The sequence below is a fragment of the Ursus maritimus genome, unplaced genomic scaffold (genome assembly GCF_017311325.1).
Source record: "Ursus maritimus isolate PB19 unplaced genomic scaffold, ASM1731132v1 scaffold_16, whole genome shotgun sequence".
Taxonomy (NCBI): domain Eukaryota; kingdom Metazoa; phylum Chordata; class Mammalia; order Carnivora; family Ursidae; genus Ursus; species Ursus maritimus.
The window spans coordinates 50,442,243-50,462,470 of NW_024424008.1; the positions used below are offsets into that span (position 1 = coordinate 50,442,243).

The 20,228-nt window shown below is 39.8% G+C and overlaps 1 protein-coding gene and 1 non-coding gene across 6 annotated transcripts in view; one reads left to right on the forward strand and one right to left on the reverse strand.

The window, feature by feature from the left end:
- The window catches only part of SIK3 (SIK family kinase 3), a 238,827-nt gene that overhangs the window by 18,221 nt on the left and 200,378 nt on the right, over positions 1-20,228 (forward strand). The gene's annotated exons all lie outside the window — the stretch shown is intronic.
- Positions 12,107-12,209, reverse strand: LOC121102993. The gene has a single exon (XR_005835145.1). It is a non-coding gene; the product is annotated as a U6 spliceosomal RNA (small nuclear RNA).

The following is a 20,228-nucleotide window of genomic DNA, read 5'->3' on the forward strand; positions in this document are numbered from 1 at the left end:
GAAGAGATTTCCCAATTAGAAAGCTTTTGTAAGCTTGACCTTTTTGCACTGAAGTAACCCAGCATTTCATTATGTATTCCATTGAGGTTTTGGAGCTCTGTGCCAGAAAGTGAGAACCAAGGTTGGACGTGAAAGGAATATTCAGAGGGTGAAGCTCATAGTCAACAAAGTGCTACTTCATAGGCCGGGTCCAAAAATCACCCGCCTGCCGTAGGAGAGCAAGCGTGGAGGTAGCGCCTGCTGCTGTGTTGAGCGGTGTTTTCGGTCCTGTTACGTCATCCCAGCATGATTAAAGTCAAGTTTAAGGCAATATCATTTAAAACCTAGGTTTGGGAGAATGTTGCCCTGTCAGTCTTACCCCGTGGAAGAGTTATTTTGTAAGGTTTGGAAGGAGTACTTTTCTGCCACATGGGAGGTAATTAACAGAATTTACTCTTCTCCGAATAGGGGATGGTCTGCATCATTGCCTTCTTGTCATTGAGTGATTTGCATGGATCCTATGGTCGGTCTTGAGTAATTAAGACACAGAACTTAGTCTTTGGTTCAGAAAAGTCAGCATTGGAATGGATCCCTGAACTAGCCCTGAAAGTAGGAAATGTTATGGTCCAGAGGTCCCTTCTAGGGCACGCAGTAGGACTCTAAAGACAGTAAGTTTTAGGAGTTTATAAATAACGTCGAGTGTGGAAATGCATAGCACACAGATGTAAAATTAGCAAGTCAGGAAGTTTGACTAGAAGGAGTAAATTAACTCTAGTCACTTGATGGAATGAGATCATGGAAGAGAACATAGTTTGTGTTAGGCGGTGGTAATTGTGATGTTGAGCCTGGCCCAGGAAATGAGTTGTCAGGTGTACCGTCACCCTCATTAATGGTTCCTATTATTTCTCAGGTTTATAGTTGTATGAAGAGATGATTTTCCAGCCCCATCTAGGGGTTCAATATTTAAAAGCTACGAAAGAGTGAAACAGAAAAGTTTCCTGCCCACACATAAACTGTTCCCATCCAGATCGCTTTCCCATAGGCACTCAGTATTATCAGTGTCTTATATATCCTGAGATATTTTACATGTATATAAGTAAATGTGTATATGTATTTACTGTACTCCTCTTTTATTTTTGTACCCCTCTTTTGAAACAAACTGTAGTAAATTCTACACACTAGTCTGTGTCTTTTTTTCACTATTATATCTTGAGGATTATTACATGTAACTATATAAGGAGTTTTCTAATTAAAAAGAAATGCTTTACAGTATTCCCATGAAAGAATGTTATCATTTTTTTTTTTAGTTGGTCCCCTTGTGGATGGCTGTCTGAGTTATTTTGAATCTTGCTAATATAAATAATACTAGAGGATTTTAAGAAATATGTTAGGGTTTTATATTCAAAAGTGAATGTTTTAAGTCATAGTAGAAACTTGTTGTAGTATAATAGTGTCTCAGATCTGTATAACATATTCATAAATGTCATATTTGAGTCTCAACTGCAATCCTGTGAGGTAAGTCCAGCTTTTGACCCAGAAAGCAGTAGATACCCCTTCAGAACTAGTTTGAGGGGCAGAGGTAGTGGTAGAAGAACCAAGGTCTTCTGACTCCCATTGGGTATCTTTTCATTTTACCCAAATGGGGATGTTCCTGCCAGGCTGTAGGGAAGTAGTGTTGGGAGAATAATATAAAATAAAACTGGATGAGGCAGGCTTGAGAGAGAGGGATGTACCTGTCATTCTAAAATCAGGATCGTGTTTGCCAGGGCAGAGAGGGGCTGGGTATCCGCTTGTGACACAGACATAAAGGCACTTAGGCACTGGCAGAACATCATGGGTTGACTGTCATCTTGGAGTATGGTAGTAAGGTAAGCCAAAACATGGTGGTTCTTAGAGAAACTGGAGGCTTTCAGAGTTCTGTAGGATGGACTGGGGACAAAAAACATTATTTAAGATCTGTTAGGGGAATGCATTTGGCATAGGTCATAAAACAGAAACAGGCAGTAATAAAAACATAGGATTTTCTAGAGGCCCTAGCGTCAGGGAGGGGATGTAGTATGCTAATGGCAAGGGGATGGCTGTAATGTTGGACATTTTTGGCCTCAAGGCTGAGTACTGGGAGAGGGCCTTCTTCTAGAGACTAGGTGAAAATAGAAGAGGGTAGGTAAGTCAGCCAACATCTGGACTGGAGATAGTGAGCATCTTAGAGGACAAAGTCAGCATGCTTCATGCTTTCGTCATACGGTCATACTATTTGGAAATCTGAGTATAGGCCTGGTTATTAGTCTTCCATCATAATTACCATATGCTAAGTGCTTACTGTGTTCTGGATACTTAATATAATGCAGGCTAACCTCTCAACAACTTTGCAAAGAATCTGTTGTTACACCTAGTTGAGGAAGCCGAGGTTCGGTTAGGTAACTTATCCAAGGTCACATATCTTTTCAGTGGTAGAGTTACAAGTAGGTCAGCATGACTCCAAGGCTTTTTGTTCTTTTCATGATACCAGGAATTAGGCACCAAAATTGAACAATGGAATTCTAAATAACCAGAATTCTGTCACTGTCATTGTAACTGTTAATATGTAACCGGACACCTTGCCTGTTACAGGTGCTTTAGGCTGAAGGAGCGGAAGGAATCCTGGGGAGAACAGTGACCCTTGGTGATGCTAAGAACTGGCTAGACTCATTCCAAATAAGCATATAATTTAAATTAAGGTCGCACTCTTGCCGTGCATGTGTAGCTTTAAGTAAAATTCTCCAGTGTCCCCTTCCCCCATCAGCTTGCTCTTTCTGAAGTCCTTCTCTGTAGAGATTATATAGCTGCCAGAAGACTGTAGTTGGGGGTAGCCAGGACCTAGAACGTTTTTGTGGTAGAATGTCTGGGGAATCTATATACAATAAGACCACTCACTGTAAGTATGAATTCTCCTATTGTGAAGTTTGAGGGAGAAAGAATCTTCTTGACTTAACAGATCTGGGCTTATAAACTTTAGAATCAACTAGATTTTATTCCCCTCAGTCCTTTAACATTATTCTGCAAAATATTGGAGAATACTTATTGGGTAATTCTTTTGATTTACTTCAACAACTATTGTAAGGGAGTGTTAGTATGGGAGGTTGACAATTTGGTGAAATAATCACCTGGAAGCTGTGATTCAGCATTAGTCACTGGCTTTTCTGCTAGGTTACACTCCCCCATCCCCAGCCTTAATTGTGCTGAGTCTCAGGCATTTGATTACGTAACTATCAAAGAAACTGACCTTAGTGATAACCCAGGCACATTTCCAGGTAGTAAAAATATTCAGGGAAAGAAATTCATGTGCATTAGCTAGTGGTATTAGTTCTCTAGAGAAATGTTAGTACATTTCCCAGGTTATGTCCTAGACTATTACAAGGATGAATGACCATCCTAGGAAAAATGGCCATTTGCACTGTTAGTGTTCTTAAAAAGAGGAAGCACAACCAAATGTGCTTTCTGGACATGTTCATTTTAGTACTTAATAATATGGGATCAGGTTTATATCTCTCTGGGCTAACTTTTAAAACCATGGATGATTTGGGTTCATTGTACCTGTTTTACCTAATTTCTCACCATTCTGTGTTTCCTCACTGTCTCATGAAATCACCACATTTAGCGTTTCATTAAAAAAATATATTTTTTTTCTGGAATGCCTATTCTTTGTTTCCTCCCTCCTTTCCTTTCTTCTATTTATCTTTCTAGTCATCCACCAATATTTGAGTGTCTGCTGCGTTCCAGGCACTGTAGCAGGCATTGGGATGGAGTGGTGAACAAGAGAAAGCCATGGTCTCTGCCCACAGGAGCTTACAGTCTATCCTGGTGTCACTGGTTCCTAACCTGAGCTGCCTTCAAGGTTTAGCTTTTCTTCTGACCTACATATAATCCGCTTGGATTTCTTTAGCCCTTGCTGACCCATCTCTTCTGTGAGCTACAGTACTTTAAATTTGATTCACACAGTTTAGTGCTTAGTGACATCTCCTACTGTGGGCTGATTGCTGAAGTGTCTTAATCTCATCTTACCAGCTGGAGTGTAAGTTCCTTAAAGGCAGAGGCTGTCATGTTCTTTTTTGTCCTCCACAGTGCTGAGCCCAAGTAAGTGGGTGATAAAAGTGTTTTGATTCACCCTGTCCTGCTGAATGTCCAAGTTACATTAGAAGTCATTGTGAAGATTATGCTTTTTTTTTTTAATTTTTAAAAAAGATTTATTTATATACTTTAGAGCAAGCAAGCAGGTAGAGGGACAGAGGGAGGAGAGAATGTCAAGCAGACTTAGAGCTGAGCGCAGAGCCCGATGCGAGGCTCGATCTCACAACCCGAGATCATGATATGAGCTGAAAACAGGAGTTGAACGTTGCCAACTGAGCCACCCAGACACTCCTATGCTTTTGTTAAAAAATGTTGAATTCTTCCCAGTTGTTTGCCTGTTTGCCGGTTCTCCTAATCTGTGCAGATGAGTGAAAATGACCCCACTGATTCACTCTCTGTGTTTGTATTATTTTCTAGTGGAGAGTTTGTATTTGAGCTGATATTGCACATCTTATCTGGTTCCCCTGTGACTAACGAGGGATGAAGTTCATGGCTAAGGAATGGAGCTAACCTAGTGTTGATCTCTTAGCACTGTGATTGTAATCTTTTAGGCTTAAATGTCCCACCAACTATTCACTCACTTAAAATGGGAAGCAGACAATGTAGTAACTTAAAATTTAAAATTGAGCTCCTAAAAAAGATTAATAGAAATGGGAAATAATCTTTTAATGGGGCCTACATTATTTATATTTATATAATGTTAGAACTCGAAACTCTTCCTGAGCAATAAGTGAAATATGGCAACTTAACCGTAAAGAAGGCTCAGTCATTGAATTAAATGTTTTTTTGAATGTGCTAAAAGCTCGGAGGTAATGGCACTTCAGTGTTGGGAATAAGAAGGAATATTTTCTTTTTTGAGAAGGGAAGCAGAGGGTACAGGGAAAAGGAAATGCTTGTCTGCCTACACCTAAAAATTGAGACGATGAGTGTATTGAATTGACCATGGAGCAGGAGAAAAGGAAACCGTTTTTCCTCTTGAGGTGATCCGAGCTCCTGACTTGGACACAGTGTTAGAAGGAATTACATGACAACAGGGAGATCTGAACATTGACTGATATTTGACGTCAAGCAATTACTGTCTTTTTAGGTGGAATGATAATATCCTGGTTATATTCAAAAGGGAAAGCACTCACCTTTAGAAGTATACGCTGCAGTACAGAGGGGTACATATAATATGGTGTCTGGGATCTGCTGAGGAGAGGAAGAAGTGGTCGGGAGTCTAGAGTCCAGTGGCCATTTGTTTCTAATTGCTGTGGCTGGCTGATGGGTCCAGGAGGATCATTATACTGTTTCTCCCCTCTGCCTTCTTCCAACTTGACTCCCGATAGGACAAATACATCCCCAGATTGCTGCTGATGTTGCCCAAATGGAGTGCAGTGTAGCTCTCTGTCCTTCAGGTTTGAATCTGTCTGCAATGCCGCATCACTGAGAGAGCAACAGTGTGGTGGTAAGTTACAACAGAAGTCATTCTATCTATCTGTAAGGTTCGTCTTTTTTTGTAGGTGAAGATACAAGGTTTACAAAACAAAATATAATTAGAGAGAAATATGGCATAAAATTAAATGCCATATTTTATAGTGGTGATTAAGCACGAGAAAGTCAGAAAACAGAAAGAGCACTGGATTAAGGATGAGTGGTTTTGTTGTTGTTGTTGTTGTTGTTGTTGTTGTTGTTGTTGTTTTTAAAGGATGAGCAAAGTTTTTATGAGGCCAGTGGACTTCGGGATCACTTTTAAACAAAGTATAGGAGGTGGATTGCTGACAGTAGTATGGGGACAACATGTCCAGGGAAGGAAAATATTATGTTTGGGGGAGAGTGGATGAATTTGGATTGGTATATTTTATTTTAATTAATTAGTTAATTAATTAAAAAAAATCTAAGTAATCTCTACCCCGATGTGGAGTTTGAACTCATGACCCTGAGATTAAGAGTCACATGCTCTTTTGACTGAACTAGCCAGGAACCCCTTATTTTGTTATTATTTATTATTATTATTAAAGATTTAATTTTTATTTAATTTTTTAAAAGATTTTATTTTAAGAGCACAGGCAGGCAGAGCAGCAGGGAGAGGGAGAGGGAGAAGCAGGCTCTCTGCTGAGCAGGGAGCCCGATGTAGGGCTCCATCCCAGGACCCCTGGGATCATGACCTGAGCTGAAGGCAGATGCTTAACTGACTGAGCCACCCAGGCACCCCTTATTTTTATTTTTTTAAAAAAGATTTTATTTATTTGTCAGAGAGAGGGAAAGAGCGTGTGCACGAGAGCAAGAGTGAGCACAAGCAGGGGGAGCAGCAGGCAGAGGGAGAAGCATGGTCTCCGCTGAGCAAGGAGTCCAATGTGGGACTTGAGCCCACCCACGAACCTGGGATCATGGCCTGAGCCAAAGGCAGACACTTAACTGACCGAGCGACCCGGGCGTCCCTAAAGATTTTATTTTTAAGTAATTTCTACACCCAATGTGGGGCTCAGACTCACAACCCCTGGATCAAGAGTTGCATGCTCTGTCGACTGAGCCAGCCAGGCACCCCTAGATTGGTATATTTTAGATAAATGGGATGGACGGGGTTCACAACGGACATGATTTTTTAGCTGAGGCATTTGGACTTGATCTTATAGAGACATTTTTGACTCTCAAGGTACCTAATTATCTATTAATTTGATTTGATGATAATGTAGTGTATTACCAGTTGCATGCTTTTGCACAGAGAATATAACTTGACTGTATAATTTTTAAATTCTTTTTCACATAAATTCTTTATTTCTGTAGTGTGCCAAAGGACTATTCAGGGACTAGAATTAATATTTCTATTCAAAAAAAGGGAGGGGGCACCTGGGTGGCTCAGTCGGTTAGGCATCTGCCTTCAGCTTGGGTCCTGATCCCAGGGTTCTGGGATCGAGTCCTGTGTTGAGCTCCTTGCTCACCAGGGGGCCTGCTTCCCTCTCTCCCTCTGCTGCTCTCCCTGCTTATTCTTTCTCTGTTGAATAAATAAATAAAATCTTAAAAAAAAAAATAAAAGGAGGGACACAGAAGTACTCAGAGTTAGTGACCTTAATAAAATGATTGAGTCATTGGCAGATCTGGGTTCAGATCCATATATTGGGTTCTGAGCTCCTTCTACACACTTTACTTATATTAAAAGTAATTGTTTTCCATATGACTGTTTTTCTTTTTTATTTGAGATGTGTGGTACATATAGGTAATGTTGACCATAGGCCTTTCTTGCCTTACCTACTTTTTTCCTAGGTGTGTGTGTGTGTGTGTGTGTGTGTGTGTGTGTATTTCTGGACACAAATCATTTATCAGATATACATATATATGTATTTTGTCCTCTATTTTTTATGTGGTTCTAGCAGTTCAAGACCCAGCACTTCATTTATTCCCTGTCCTGCCAGCTTGTTGGGTGGTAGTTTGATTGCCATTGATCAGTCTGCCCAATGTAGTGTTATGCCCTAGACTCATGCTTCGGATTGCTACCACTATGTATCCTGCTTCCCCTCTACCCCTGCAGCTTATAAAATGGGATAATAATCCCAGCCTTTTCTGAGATTCTTTGTAAGAGTGTCAAAGATTTGAAAGTAATCTAGTGGAAGGTACTATAAACATCTTAAGAAACACTATAATTTCATAGATTTCCTCTCCAAATAACATTTAATCAACTTGATGAAGACATAATTTGTATTCAATAAAATTTAAGTATACCATTTGCATTGTATACAAATGTATACAGTCGTGTAATGACCACACCATCAATATGTAGAACTTTGCTATTATCCCAGAAAGTTTCTTTAGCGCCCTTTGCATTAATTCCCATCCAACCCCCTACCCCCCCAGCCCAAGAAAACCCCTAATTTGCTGTCACTATAGGTTATCTTTGCCTATTCTGGAGTTTCATGTAAATGACCTTAACCAGGAGGTTTCAGCATCCATTCACTGTTGGAGCGCCTGAGTGGCTCATTCGGTTAAGTGGCTGCCTTCTGCCACAGGTCATGACACAGGTCATGATCCCAGTGTCTTGCTCAGGGGAAGTCTGCCTCTCCCTTTCTCTCTGCCCTACCCTGCGCTCATGAATGCACTCTCTCTCTCAAATGAATAAAATCTTGAAAGAAAAAGATTCATTCACTGTTGTTGTCTGTTTCAGTAGTTTGTTTCTTTTTATTGCTGAGTGGTGAATCTGAGTAATGATACATTATATGGCTATAACAGGATTTGTTTATCCATTTTTCTATTGATGAACATGTGAATTGTTTCTAGTTTTTGGCTATTGTGAATAAAGCTGCTAGGAGCTTGATGTAGAACTTTGGGTAGACTAATGTTTTCATTTCTCTTGGGTAAACACCTTGGAGTGGGAGGACTGGGTCATATGGCTGGTAGGTGTGTGTTTAGTTTTTTAAGAAACTGCCAAATTGTCTTCCAAAGTGGCTGTATAAATTTACATTCTGTCTAGCAGTGTATGAGGGTTCTAGTTGCTCCATATCCTCACCAATGCTAGGATGAGAAAATTTTAGCCATTCTGGTAGTTGTAGGTGCAATTTTGTGCTTTAATTTACATTTTCCTAATGACTAATGATATTGACGTCTTCTCATGGACTTACTTGCCGGTGGTATATCTTTGGTGAAGTACTTGTTCAAAACTTTCGCCTGTTTTAAAAAATTGGGTTGTTTATTTTTTTAATGTCGAGTTTTGAGAATTCTTTGTATATTCTGGACACAAATCATTTATCAGATAAATGCTTTGCAAAGTTTTTCTTCCATTTTGCGGCTTATCTTTTCATCCCCTCCACAGTGTCTTTTAAGAGCAAGAACTTTTATTTTGAATTCCAGTTTATCCATTTACTCTTTTATGAATTGTGCTTTTGGCATTTAGTCTTCATCCTGTCTTTTCATTTTTTAAAGTAATAAAGTTGTTTGGAATTTATCAGAGCAAGGCAAGAAGTCAAACCATATTTCATTTTTATGTTGGGTTAGAATCACTAGAGACAAATTATTTTCTATGGGATTGATTCCTGAATTTTCTCAAGCACAAGTTTTCTAGCAATTAGAAGTCAAATGCAGTGCAGATATATTACTTAATAATATTTTGAGTGTTTCCAGAGAACTCAGTTTGTAAGCTGGTTAGTTACTAATTACCCATCCTTTTCTGTGAAAGAACCTAAGTTCTATTTTAAGGTGCCTTTTTCTGAAGGGGCTGTTGTAGGTATGAGTCCACAAATCAAGATCTGGGTATTAGCTAATAATCATAAAGTTCATTAAGAGAACGCACTCAGTCATAATGTTAATCCTAATTTATGGCACTGCTTATCAGTAGAAAAGAAATCAAAGCTATTGTTAAACACTAACCTACCACTGAGGGTAAAATGCCTCGTAGCTGAATTGGAGGAGTGGTGAACCAGTCGTTATTATTCAGTTTTGAGAGTCTGTAATCTCCAAGAATGAAGAAAAAGGAGTTGCGATCTGGAGGCAGTAAATAGTATGCTGTTTCCATTTAAAATACTTTAAGAGATAATGACAAAGCCATAGGGTTATATAATTTTTGGTGTCTCTCTCAAATGATAATGGAGTATGTTATAAATTCGATAAAACAAGCATTCTCAGTTGTTTAAAAACATTTCTTGGTAGTTACTGGCAGATTATACTCGAGAGGAAGCTTGAGTCTCAGTACAGAGGTGATTTCAGTATTACAAATGCTGAAGGACTTTGACCTTAGTTTTGAGCCTGCTTTCTCTTGACTATTCTCGGTGAATTCTCAGCGCGGTGCTCTTATTGCACGCTTTTCCTAGGCCTTCTTGATACCATGCTCACTGGCATGTGATAAAGTTATCAGTGTACCTGAAGAGGTTTTTTGATTGAATACGAGACATGGAGTGTGCAATTTCTAACATTACTGACGAGGTCTGTCTCTTTCTTTAAAGAGGAGGCATCTTAAGAGACTAGTCTGGGGGCGCCTGGGTGGCACAGCGGTTGGGCGTCTGCCTTCAGCTCAGGGCGTGGTCCCGGCGTTATGGGATCGAGCCCCACATCAGGCTCCTCCGCTGGGAGCCTGCTTCTTCCTCTCCCACTCCCCCTGCTTGTGTTCCCTCTCTCGCTGGCTGTCTCTGTCTCTGTCAAATGAATAAATAAAATCTTTAAAAAAATAAAAAAAAAAAGAGACTAATCTTAACTAAGAATTAAAAACTTGAGTATGTTGTCCCGATCATTTCTTTTTACATCATTTTTGGTAAATCAGAGGTCAGAGGGATTGTTTACCTTTTGAAGAGAAGAAACTAGATCGTTCAGTTTGTTTTGGTTGCAAATATCCGGGCAGCTGAATTTAGATGGAGCAGAAGATGCTGCCCTGCTTAGTGCAACCAAGAGACTGTGCCTGTTCCATATATGCGGTGAGGTAACGAATCTCTTCTTTCCTTCGTGGGGAGAATGCCAACCTCGCTAATTTATGGTTTCATTGTAGTTATGTTCATATCTTCTGAGATATGGCTACTGATTGTTTTAGATTCATTGTGTTTGAGTGATGGTTTTAGAGAAAGGGGAGAGTGTTTAGTTCCAAGAACTGGCAGTTTTTATCACTTTAATCGATTCAGGTCTAATGACATGAAGAATAGTTAGTATTGGGCAGATCTACATGTAATACATTTTGTTAAATGTAAGTAGTAAAAAAAAAAAAAACAACCTCTAAGTAGGCATATAATTCATTAGAGCAGCTGAAAATTTTGTGTTGTAAGAAACCAGTGAAGCTAATTTCTGATTCACCCAGAGCAAAAGAATTTAATATTCTAACTTCAGCAAAAGGCAACTGAAAAGCACACTTGAACCACTTTATGTGGCTTTCAATATGTAAGAATATTTTCTTCATCTTTCCTCATATGTTTTACTTCTTAGTCATTTACTTCCAGTAGTTTCCGAATTGATTGAGGGAATTAAGGTGGTAACCGAGTTCCCTGTAGTACAAGATTTTCCTGCTGTGTATGTGAACCACTTTTTCTGGAAAAACCCTTCCATTGGCAGTCTTCTTGAGGGCATGTACTTCTCTACACTTAGTGATTTGGGAGCTGAAACCTGTGTTTAGTCAGAGATGACAAATGGCTGAAAAAAAATTTTTTTTTCCAGTTTAGTGACCGAGAAATGATTCAGAATTGAAACCGAAGTGGATATGGAGTTACTTGCAGTTACTCTTCTGAGTTGCTGTCTGCCACTATTAGGCGTATTTTGGACATGTGGTTTCCATTTCGATATTTGTGTTACGTTGCTAAATTTCTTGTCTGGCTTAGACACTGCTTTTGGAAATTAGGTTGGAACTAGCTTTGAACAGAGGGCCACTAGAAATTGAACATTGTGGTCCATTCGGGGAGGAGAAGTTGGCATATTTTTACTTAAAGGATTCTTAGGAAAATTTTGGTAACAAAAATATATTTTCCAGATTTTATAAGCTTTTGGGGTTAAGTACTTGCTGAGAAAACCAGGAAGCTTGTGATTGCTACTGAAAATATTAGCCTTTTAAGTTTAAACTATCAGTCAGTACTTTTTTCTTTTGTAATTAAACACAGGTAAGTTAAGAAAAAAAGCATGTTCTTTGTAAAGAGTTCAGTTTATAGAAATTTATGAAGAAAAAAAGCAAAGTGCTTCCTCCATTCCCGGTTTCACTCTCTAGAGATAACTACTGTTAACAGTGTGGTATATGTTCTTCCATAACTGTTTCAGTGCACACGCAGGTGTTTGTAGGTTGATTTGGGGGGTTACTTTATCGTGTGCTATTGCCGCTTTTGTAGTTCAGTTCTTTTAACATATGTAAAATCAACTTTAATTTCCTCCAGCCCCTTTTTCTGTTAGTCTTTTTTAAGGGTTACTATTCGTTTTCTTAATCACGTGTAGGACTTTAAAAGTTCTATATGGTTATTAATGCTTCGTTATGTATAGTGTAAATATTTTCTCTCATATAATTTGTTTTAACTTTTAACTTCTGTGGTATATCTTTTTTATTTAAAAGGTTTTATTTTATTTTGCATTTTTTTTTTACATGTCTGTATAAGAAATAATGGAACATTTCTCAAATTTGCGTGTCATCCTTGTGCAGGGGCCGTGCTCATCCTCTCTCTGTCCTTCTACTGTGACTTCTGGGTTTTATGGTATCCTTAGAAGTGTAGGTGCCCATCTGAACAACAAAAATATTCTGTGTTTTCTTCTAGTGCTTTGTAAATTTATTTTTAGTATTTAGGTTTTAATATTTCACTTGGAATATATTTTCAGTGTAATGTGAGATAAGGATCTGGATTTTCAAAAAAAATTTGGTAGCCAGTTGTCTTAGTTTATCACCTACATACTTACTTGAAATGATCTTGTTAACATATCGTCTTATTTATTTATTTGTTTAAAAATATTTTATTTTTTAACTAATCTTCGCACCTGATGTAGGGCTTGAACTCACAACCCTGACATCAAGAGTTGCATGCCCTACCCGCCGAACCAGCCAGGCGCCCCTTAACGTATACTCTTGACAGAGGGGGCTTATCTGTATACCTGTACTACGTGTTTTAGTTACGGTCACTTTAGAGAATGTTTAAAAATTTTTTTAACTATTACAGTTGATTCTCCCTCTCTTTTTAAAGTAGACTAATCATAATCATGAGCAGATAATAATTTGGACTCTCCCAATGCTTGTGCTCCTTTTTTAGTGACAATGTTGAAGAATAGTTATGGTCATAATAATACCACCTAATATAGTGCTTCCCAGTTTTATATGCACAGAAATTACCTGAAGGATCTTATTAAAATGCAGATTCAAGCAATTGTCTTCTAGGTATTTACCCAAAGAATACAGGAATACTACTTCAAAGGGATACATGCACCCTGATGTTTACTGCAGCATTATCTATGATAAAATATAAAAATATGTCCCCCCCACACAATGGAATATTATTTAGCCATAAAAAAGAATGAAATCTTGCCATTTGCAATGACGTAGATGGAGCTAGAGTGTATAAGGCTAAGTGAAATAAGCCAGAGAAAGACAAACCATACGATTTCACTCATGTGGAATTTAAGAAACAAACGAGCAAAGGGAAAAAAGAAGAAAATCAAGAAAAAGACTCAACTATGGAGAACAAACTGTTGGTTGGGGGGATGGGTAAGATAGGTGAAGGGGATTAAGGAAGGCACGTATTGTGATGAGCACTAGGTCTTGTATTTAACTGTCAGATCACTATATTGTACACCTGAAACTAATATTACACTGTATGTTAACTAACTGAAATTTAAATAAAGGGGGCGCCTGGGTGGCTCAATTGTTAAGCGTCTGCCTTCGGCTCAGGGCGTGATCCCGGTGTTGTGGGATCGAGCCCCACATCAGGCTCCTCCGCTATGAGCCTGCTTCTTCCTCTCCCACTCCCCCTGCTTGTGTTCCCTCTCTCGCTGTCTGTCTCTATCTCTGTCAAATAAATAAATAAAATCTTAAAAAAAAAATAAATTTAAATAAAAACTTAAAAAAAAGATGGCATGATAAGAAAAATGCAGACTCAGTAGGTCTGGGGTGGGCTTGAGAGTCTGCGTTTCTGACAAGGCCCCATGTGATGTGGATTTACAGGTTTATAGACCTTACTCTGAGTAACAGGGGGCTAATATTTGTTAAACACTTAATTCTAGTTACTGTTCATAGTGCTTTATGTGTATGAACTCAGTTAATCTTCTTAACTGCATGATGATTATTATCTATTAGTTTACCAGTAGAGAAACTGAGACTTGGAGAAGTTTATGACTTGCTCACAGCGACATTACCGTAGGTAGAAGAGCCAGACCCAGCCCAGGCAGAGGTGGCACCCTAAATCTCTTGAACAGATTTCCTAACCGATATTGGACATTATTTTCTCTTGCGTGACTCAAATGGTAATACCTTTAGTTTTTGTTTTAAATTAATAGACCTTAGTTTTTGAGCAGTTTTATAAAAATTGAGCAGAAAGTACAGAGAATTCCAGATATCCCCTTACCCTCCCCCATTTCCCCTAATATTAACGTCTTGTATTAGTGGGGTGCATTTGTTACAGTTGATGAGCCAATATTGATATGTTATTATCAATTAAAGCCTGTAGTTTACATTAGGGTCCACATTCATTTTGTGTAGTTCTGTGGGTTTGGACAAATGCATGATGTCACGTATCTACCATGATAGTATCACACAGAATAGTTTCACTGCCTTAAGCATTGCCCATGCTCCACCTAGTCATTTCCTCCCCCCCCCCCCCCCCCCACCTCCAGTCCCTGGCAAACACTTATCTTTTTGCTGGCTCCATAATTTTGCCTTTTCCAGAAAGTGATATAGTTGGAATGATACATTAGGTAGTCTCTTCAGATTGGCTACTTTCACTTAGCAATGTGCATTTAAGTTTCCTTCCCATCTCTCTGTGGCTTGATAGCTCCATTCTTTTTATCACTGGATACTGTTCTATTGTCTGGATGTACCCTGGTTTATCCACTTACCTACTGAAGAACATCTGGGTTGCTTCCAAGTTTTGGCAGTTATGAATAAAGCTGCTGTAAAATCCACGTGCGGGTTTTCCTGTAGACCTGAGTTAACTCTTTGGGTAAATACAAAGGAGCATGATTGTTGGATCATATGGTAAGAGTATGTTTAGTTTTGTAAGAAACCGCCAAACTGTCTTCCAAAGTGGCTGTTTGGTTTTGCATTCTCACCAGCAGTGAATGAGAGCCCCTGTTGCTCCACATCCTTACTAGCATTTGCTGTTGTTGGTGCTTTGGATTTTTGCCATTCTAATAGGGGTGTAGTGGTATTTCATTGTGGTTTTAATTTGCAGTTCCCCAGTGACATAGGACGTTGAGCATCTTTTCACATGCTTATTTGCTGTCTGTGTATATCTTCTTGGGTGAGGTTTAGATCTTTCGCCCATTTTTTAATTGTTTTCTGTGGTTGTTGTTTGTTTCTTTTAGTGTTGCGTTTTTAGAGTTCTTAGAATATTTTGGATACCTGTCCTTAAATCAGATACATTTTTAAAAAATCAGATATATGTTTTGCAAGGATTTTCTCCCAGGTTTTGGCTTGTCTGTGTCTTTAGTTTTTACCATTATGATGATGCTTGCCCTCGAATTGTGACAAATAATCATCATGTTAAGAAAGTTTCCTTCTCTTTTTGCCTTACTGAGAGCCTTTTTTCAGGAATGGTGTTCAGGGAATCTTTGAAAATTATTTGGCTAAATAAATAGAAGAAGCTTTGTTATTAGCAAGCCATGCCTGTTTTATTCTGGTTACTTAACAACACATTCCTTATGGTGCTGTATTTAAGAATGTAACTGAAAGTTTAATTCCTGATCCTTGTAAATAGTTTACTCTTACTCCTTCCCTGATCTCTTGTCTCTTTAATGTTCACGTCGGTTGCTTGTCCAGCATCCTGATATCATTCTGGCTTGATCTTTACTTCAGCTGTCTGTCTACCCACTTGTCTGTAGCAATCTATTCCTGGGGCCGGTCAGACTGCCACCTCTGAAATCATAAATTTGGAAATTTTGCTCTCTGAACACAATTTCCTGTCTTTTCCGTTCTGCCGTTTGTTGAACTTACTCTCCGATTTCACGGAGGCCTCCAGCCCCTGAAATCTTGCCTGTCTCCAAATGTGTGACATTCTTCTGGCATCACTTTCGTCCACATAGACATAGTTGGTCACTTTCAATGAGTCAGAAGTATCCTCAATTCTCCTGCACCTTCGTTCTTCTGTCCCCCACACCATGCCTGTCTCCAGCTATGGATTAGCAATACTGCCCATTTTCTGTGTTCCTGGGTTAGGGCCTGAAGAAAGGATGGAATCGTGTTTATTTGTTCAGTTGCTAGCGCGTGAGTTCTGCCCTCATCTGTGCCTCTTATTCTATTAGTAGCCCTCTCACTTGCCTGTAGCTGATTTCTTTTCTCCTTCACCAGAATGACTGTTCTTTCTGAATCTTTACCCATTTCTGGTGAGCTCATGTTCACCTCCCTTTATCACAGAAGACTCCATAGTCCATAATAAAAAAAAAAGAAAAAAGAAAGAAAAACCAAGAATTCTGTTATTTCTTGTATCCTATCTTTTGTTACTCAAAGATAAAATTCCTAAGTTTCACATGCCCTTTCTAGTTGTCCAGTCTCTTCTCTCTCCTCTCTGGGCCCCAGCTTCATTGGCCTTTTGTCAAATTCTTAACATGCCACACTCATTCTTAGCATAGGGTCTTTGTGTCCGTCCTGCCCTCTGCCAGACAGATTTTCTCTTTTGCTGTTAAATTCATATTCATCTTTGGAACTTAATTTATATGTCACTTCCTCAAAGAAGCTTTTCCTGGACCTTCCATTTGTCTGAAGACAGATTAGAATCCCCGGAAAAAACTAACAGTAATGAGACTAACAACAACACTAATAGCAAACTGATGTTTATTGTGTGCTGGGCACTGTTCTAAGCACTATATATATTTATATGGCCTTTTTTTTTTTCTAAGTCTTCACAGCAACTGTCTGGATTAGATAGATGGGGAAATAATTAGGACCTCTGATTGTCCCCATTTTATAGATGAGGAAACTGAAGTGCAGAGTGTTAAGTTACTTGTCCCAAGTCACATAACCAGTTAGCCGCAGAGCTGGGCTTTGCAGGCAGCGGTCAGGCCTTGGAGCCTGTGTTCTAGACTGCTGCACTGTAATATAATGCTAATTATGCTTGTGTAATTTTGGTTAATGTCCACCTTTCTCGGGAGGCTCTCAGTTCCTGGAGTTCAGGGACTGCACCTGGTGGTTAATTTTTGATCGTCTAGTGCCTAGAACAGAGCCCGGCAGCAAGTTGGCTGTGACGGAATGAATCAGCCGGCCGTTCTGCTTAACTGAGTAAATAGAAGCTTCAGTGAGTGTCTTCAGTTTTTGTCCCTTCTGCTTCCACACACTCAACCCCCTGGATGGAAAGAATAGGTGCTCGCGTTTATTTCAAAAAGTTAATCCCTCTGTCTGTTTACTTTTTCTGTCCTTGAAGTCATATTTGCCCTTGGTGGCTAAGAAGTAGTGAAAAGGTCCATAAAGTGAACGTCCTTCATCTTCTCCCTCCCTTACCTTTTCCACTTTCCAGAGGAGTCGGCTCCGAGCCAGCAAAGTGTGTACCTTCTGAACACGCACAGACTGTATGGTCGCTTAAATACACAAAGGGGGTGTATGTAATTTGCACACTAGTTTAAGTTTGCTTTTATACTAAAAATTAACTTCCTATATTGAACTGAAGTTTTGCAAGCTGTCACCGTTGAGGGCAGCTAAGTAAAGGGTACATGGGATCTCTCTGTATTACTTTTTAAAGTTGCATGTGACTCTCCAATGATCCCCAAATAAAAAGTTGAAATAAGAAATTAAATGGTAGAGACCTTTCCCTGTCAGCATATTTACCTCTTTCTTCTAAATGACTATATAGGACCCCATTGTCTAGATCCACATTATTTTATTTCACCTTTCCCCTACTGATGGACTGGTAAGCTATTTCAGTTTTTCATTTTTGCCAGCACTGCTGCAGGGGGAACAACCTTGCATTCAAAGCTTTATCCTTGCTCGGGTATATATGCACAGCCAAGTTTTAGAGAAGGAGAGGGGATCAAAAGATCCATGCGTTTGAAATTTTGATCAAAGTTGGCAGGTTGCTCTCCAAACCGGTTTATGCTTTTTGCCAGCCGTTAGGATAGAGCCTGCTCTCTTGCATTCACCTGTACTATCCTGATCCTGGTCCTCCACTTCTTCTTCAGGACTTGAAAAAAAAATTAATTCGTCCTGTCTCTCCTTTACTGTCTCTCCTTCTCTGTCGGCTTTCTTCTGCCTGCCCATCCTCTATCAAGTCCTCCACATTGCTTTGACTTTTCTTTAATAACTAAGTGCCCGATCTGTATTTACTTCTTACGACAACCCGAAGAGGTAGCTCCTGTTGTTATCCCCATTTTACAGGTAAGGAAACTGAGACAAAGAAAGTTAAGTGACTTGCCCAAGGTCACCCAGATAGTGAGGAGCTGGGTAAGAATGCAGTTGGTCTGACTGCAGAGTCTGTGCTCTTAACCACCACACTCTAGGAAAGAGTCGCGAAACTACTGCTGGCTGATCACATCCATCCTGTGGCCTGTTTTTTGTATAACCCAGCTGACGTGCTTTTTACATTTTTAAAGGTTGTTTTAAAAAAAAAAAAAAGGGGGGGGCGCCTGGGTGGCACAGCGGTTAAACGGCTGCCTTCGGCTCAGGGCGTGATCCTGGCATTATGGGATCGAGCCCCACATCAGGCTCTTCCGCTATGAGCCTGCTTCTTCCTCTCCCACTCCCCCTGCTTGTGTTCCCTCTCTCGCTGGCTGTCTCTATCTCTGTCGAATAAATAAAATCTTAAAAAAAAAAAAAAGACACTGTGGGACAGTGTGTGACCCACAAAGCCTAGAGAAAAGTTTACTTATTAACATTAAATGAGATCGTTCTTATAAAAGTATTTAGCATAGTGCTAGTATGTAATAATAGCTTAAGAAATATTAGAGGCATTATTACTGTTACTATCAGTGCCTCTCTTTTGCCCTCCAGCTTCTATGTCACCTCTTTCTCTTCTGCACCTGCTGAAAGCGTGGGGCTGTCCTGGCGTGTCCACTGAATGGCTCTGGGAAGGGGTTTCGGTGCCTTGTTGCTAATTCTGTTACCCAATTTATTTTATTTTATTTTATTTTTTATTTTTTATTTCTTTTAAAGATTTTATTTATTTATTCGACAGAGAGAGAGACAGCCAGGGAGAGAGGGAACACAAGCAGGGGGAGTGGGAGAGGAAGAAGCAGGCTCCTAGCGGAGGAGCCTGATGTGGGGCTCGATCCCAGAACGCCGGGATCACGCCCCGAGCCGAAGACAGGCACTCAACCGCTGTGCCACCCAGGCGCCCCCTGTTACCCAATTTAAACTCTGGTTCCGTCTGAGTTCTGTGTATCATTTGACACTAACTACCCTATTCTTTGACACATATCCTTTAGTTTTGAAATCAGGAGCACCTTTTGTGTTCACTTTCTGTTCACTGATGTACTCCTCCTTCCTAAACTCCTTTGCTACTCTCTTTCTCTGCCAGCTGGGTAAGGGATGGGATTCTTCTGGATTCAGTCCTTGGCACTCCCTCCTGCCCTGTCTTCCGCCCCACTTCCTCTTCTCTTCCCGCCTCTGAATCACGAAGCCCTGCATTTGGGTGAGATTCCATCCTTTTCTGAGCAGTCTGAACGGTTTACTTCATCTTGTGGTTTCTTTCTCTGTAAGAATGAGAATAGTAGCGCCTGTCTCAGGATTGTGTTGATAGATGAAACCATGTATGTAAAACATTCAAACCGTATCTCATTTACAGCAAGTGCTTCATAAATAGTAGCAATAGGAATAGTGATAATAGTATAGTTGTGTTACTGTTGTACCTCTGCACCTCTATCTGGGACTCTTACCTTTCCTCAAGCCGCATAAAGACATTCAGTGGCCTGCTAGAGACCCACACTTGGACACGTCCCTAAACGCTTTAAACTCTGTCTGAATCTTACTCTTTCTCTGGCTTCAGTGTTTAGTGACTATGATCTCAAATGACTTATTTTCTTCTAGTCTTTGTTTCTCCATTTTTGAAAGGGTGATGATAGTAGAACTTAACCTTAACATCGAATGAGATGGTTCTTGTAAAAGTATTTAGCATAGCCCTGGTACGTAGTAACAGCTTGAGAAATATTAGAGGGATGCCTGGTTGGCTCCGTAGGTAGAGCCTGCGACTCTTGATCTCGGGGTCATGAGTTCGGGCCCCACATCACAGGGTAGAGTTTACTTAAAAAAAAAAAAAATAGTACAGCCATCATTACTATTATTATCAGTGTTATTATTATTCCTCTTAAAATTTGATCTTCCTTTTGCCCTATTCCTCTCAACAGGAGCCTCAGCTTTTCCTGTCCGCCTTCTCTTCCCGACCCTCTGCAGGCAATTAGTCACCAAGTGCTGTTGGTTCTCCTTCAGAAGCCTGTGCTCCCATTCATCCACTCCTTATCATTTCTTGACAGAGTTATTGTGTAACCTCCTAATTGGTCTCCTGGCCTCTGGGACACCTTCCCTCTTTCATCCGGATTTATCTTTATTGAAGGCAGACCTGCTCACATCACTCAGCAGTAAAGGCCTCAGACGAGCC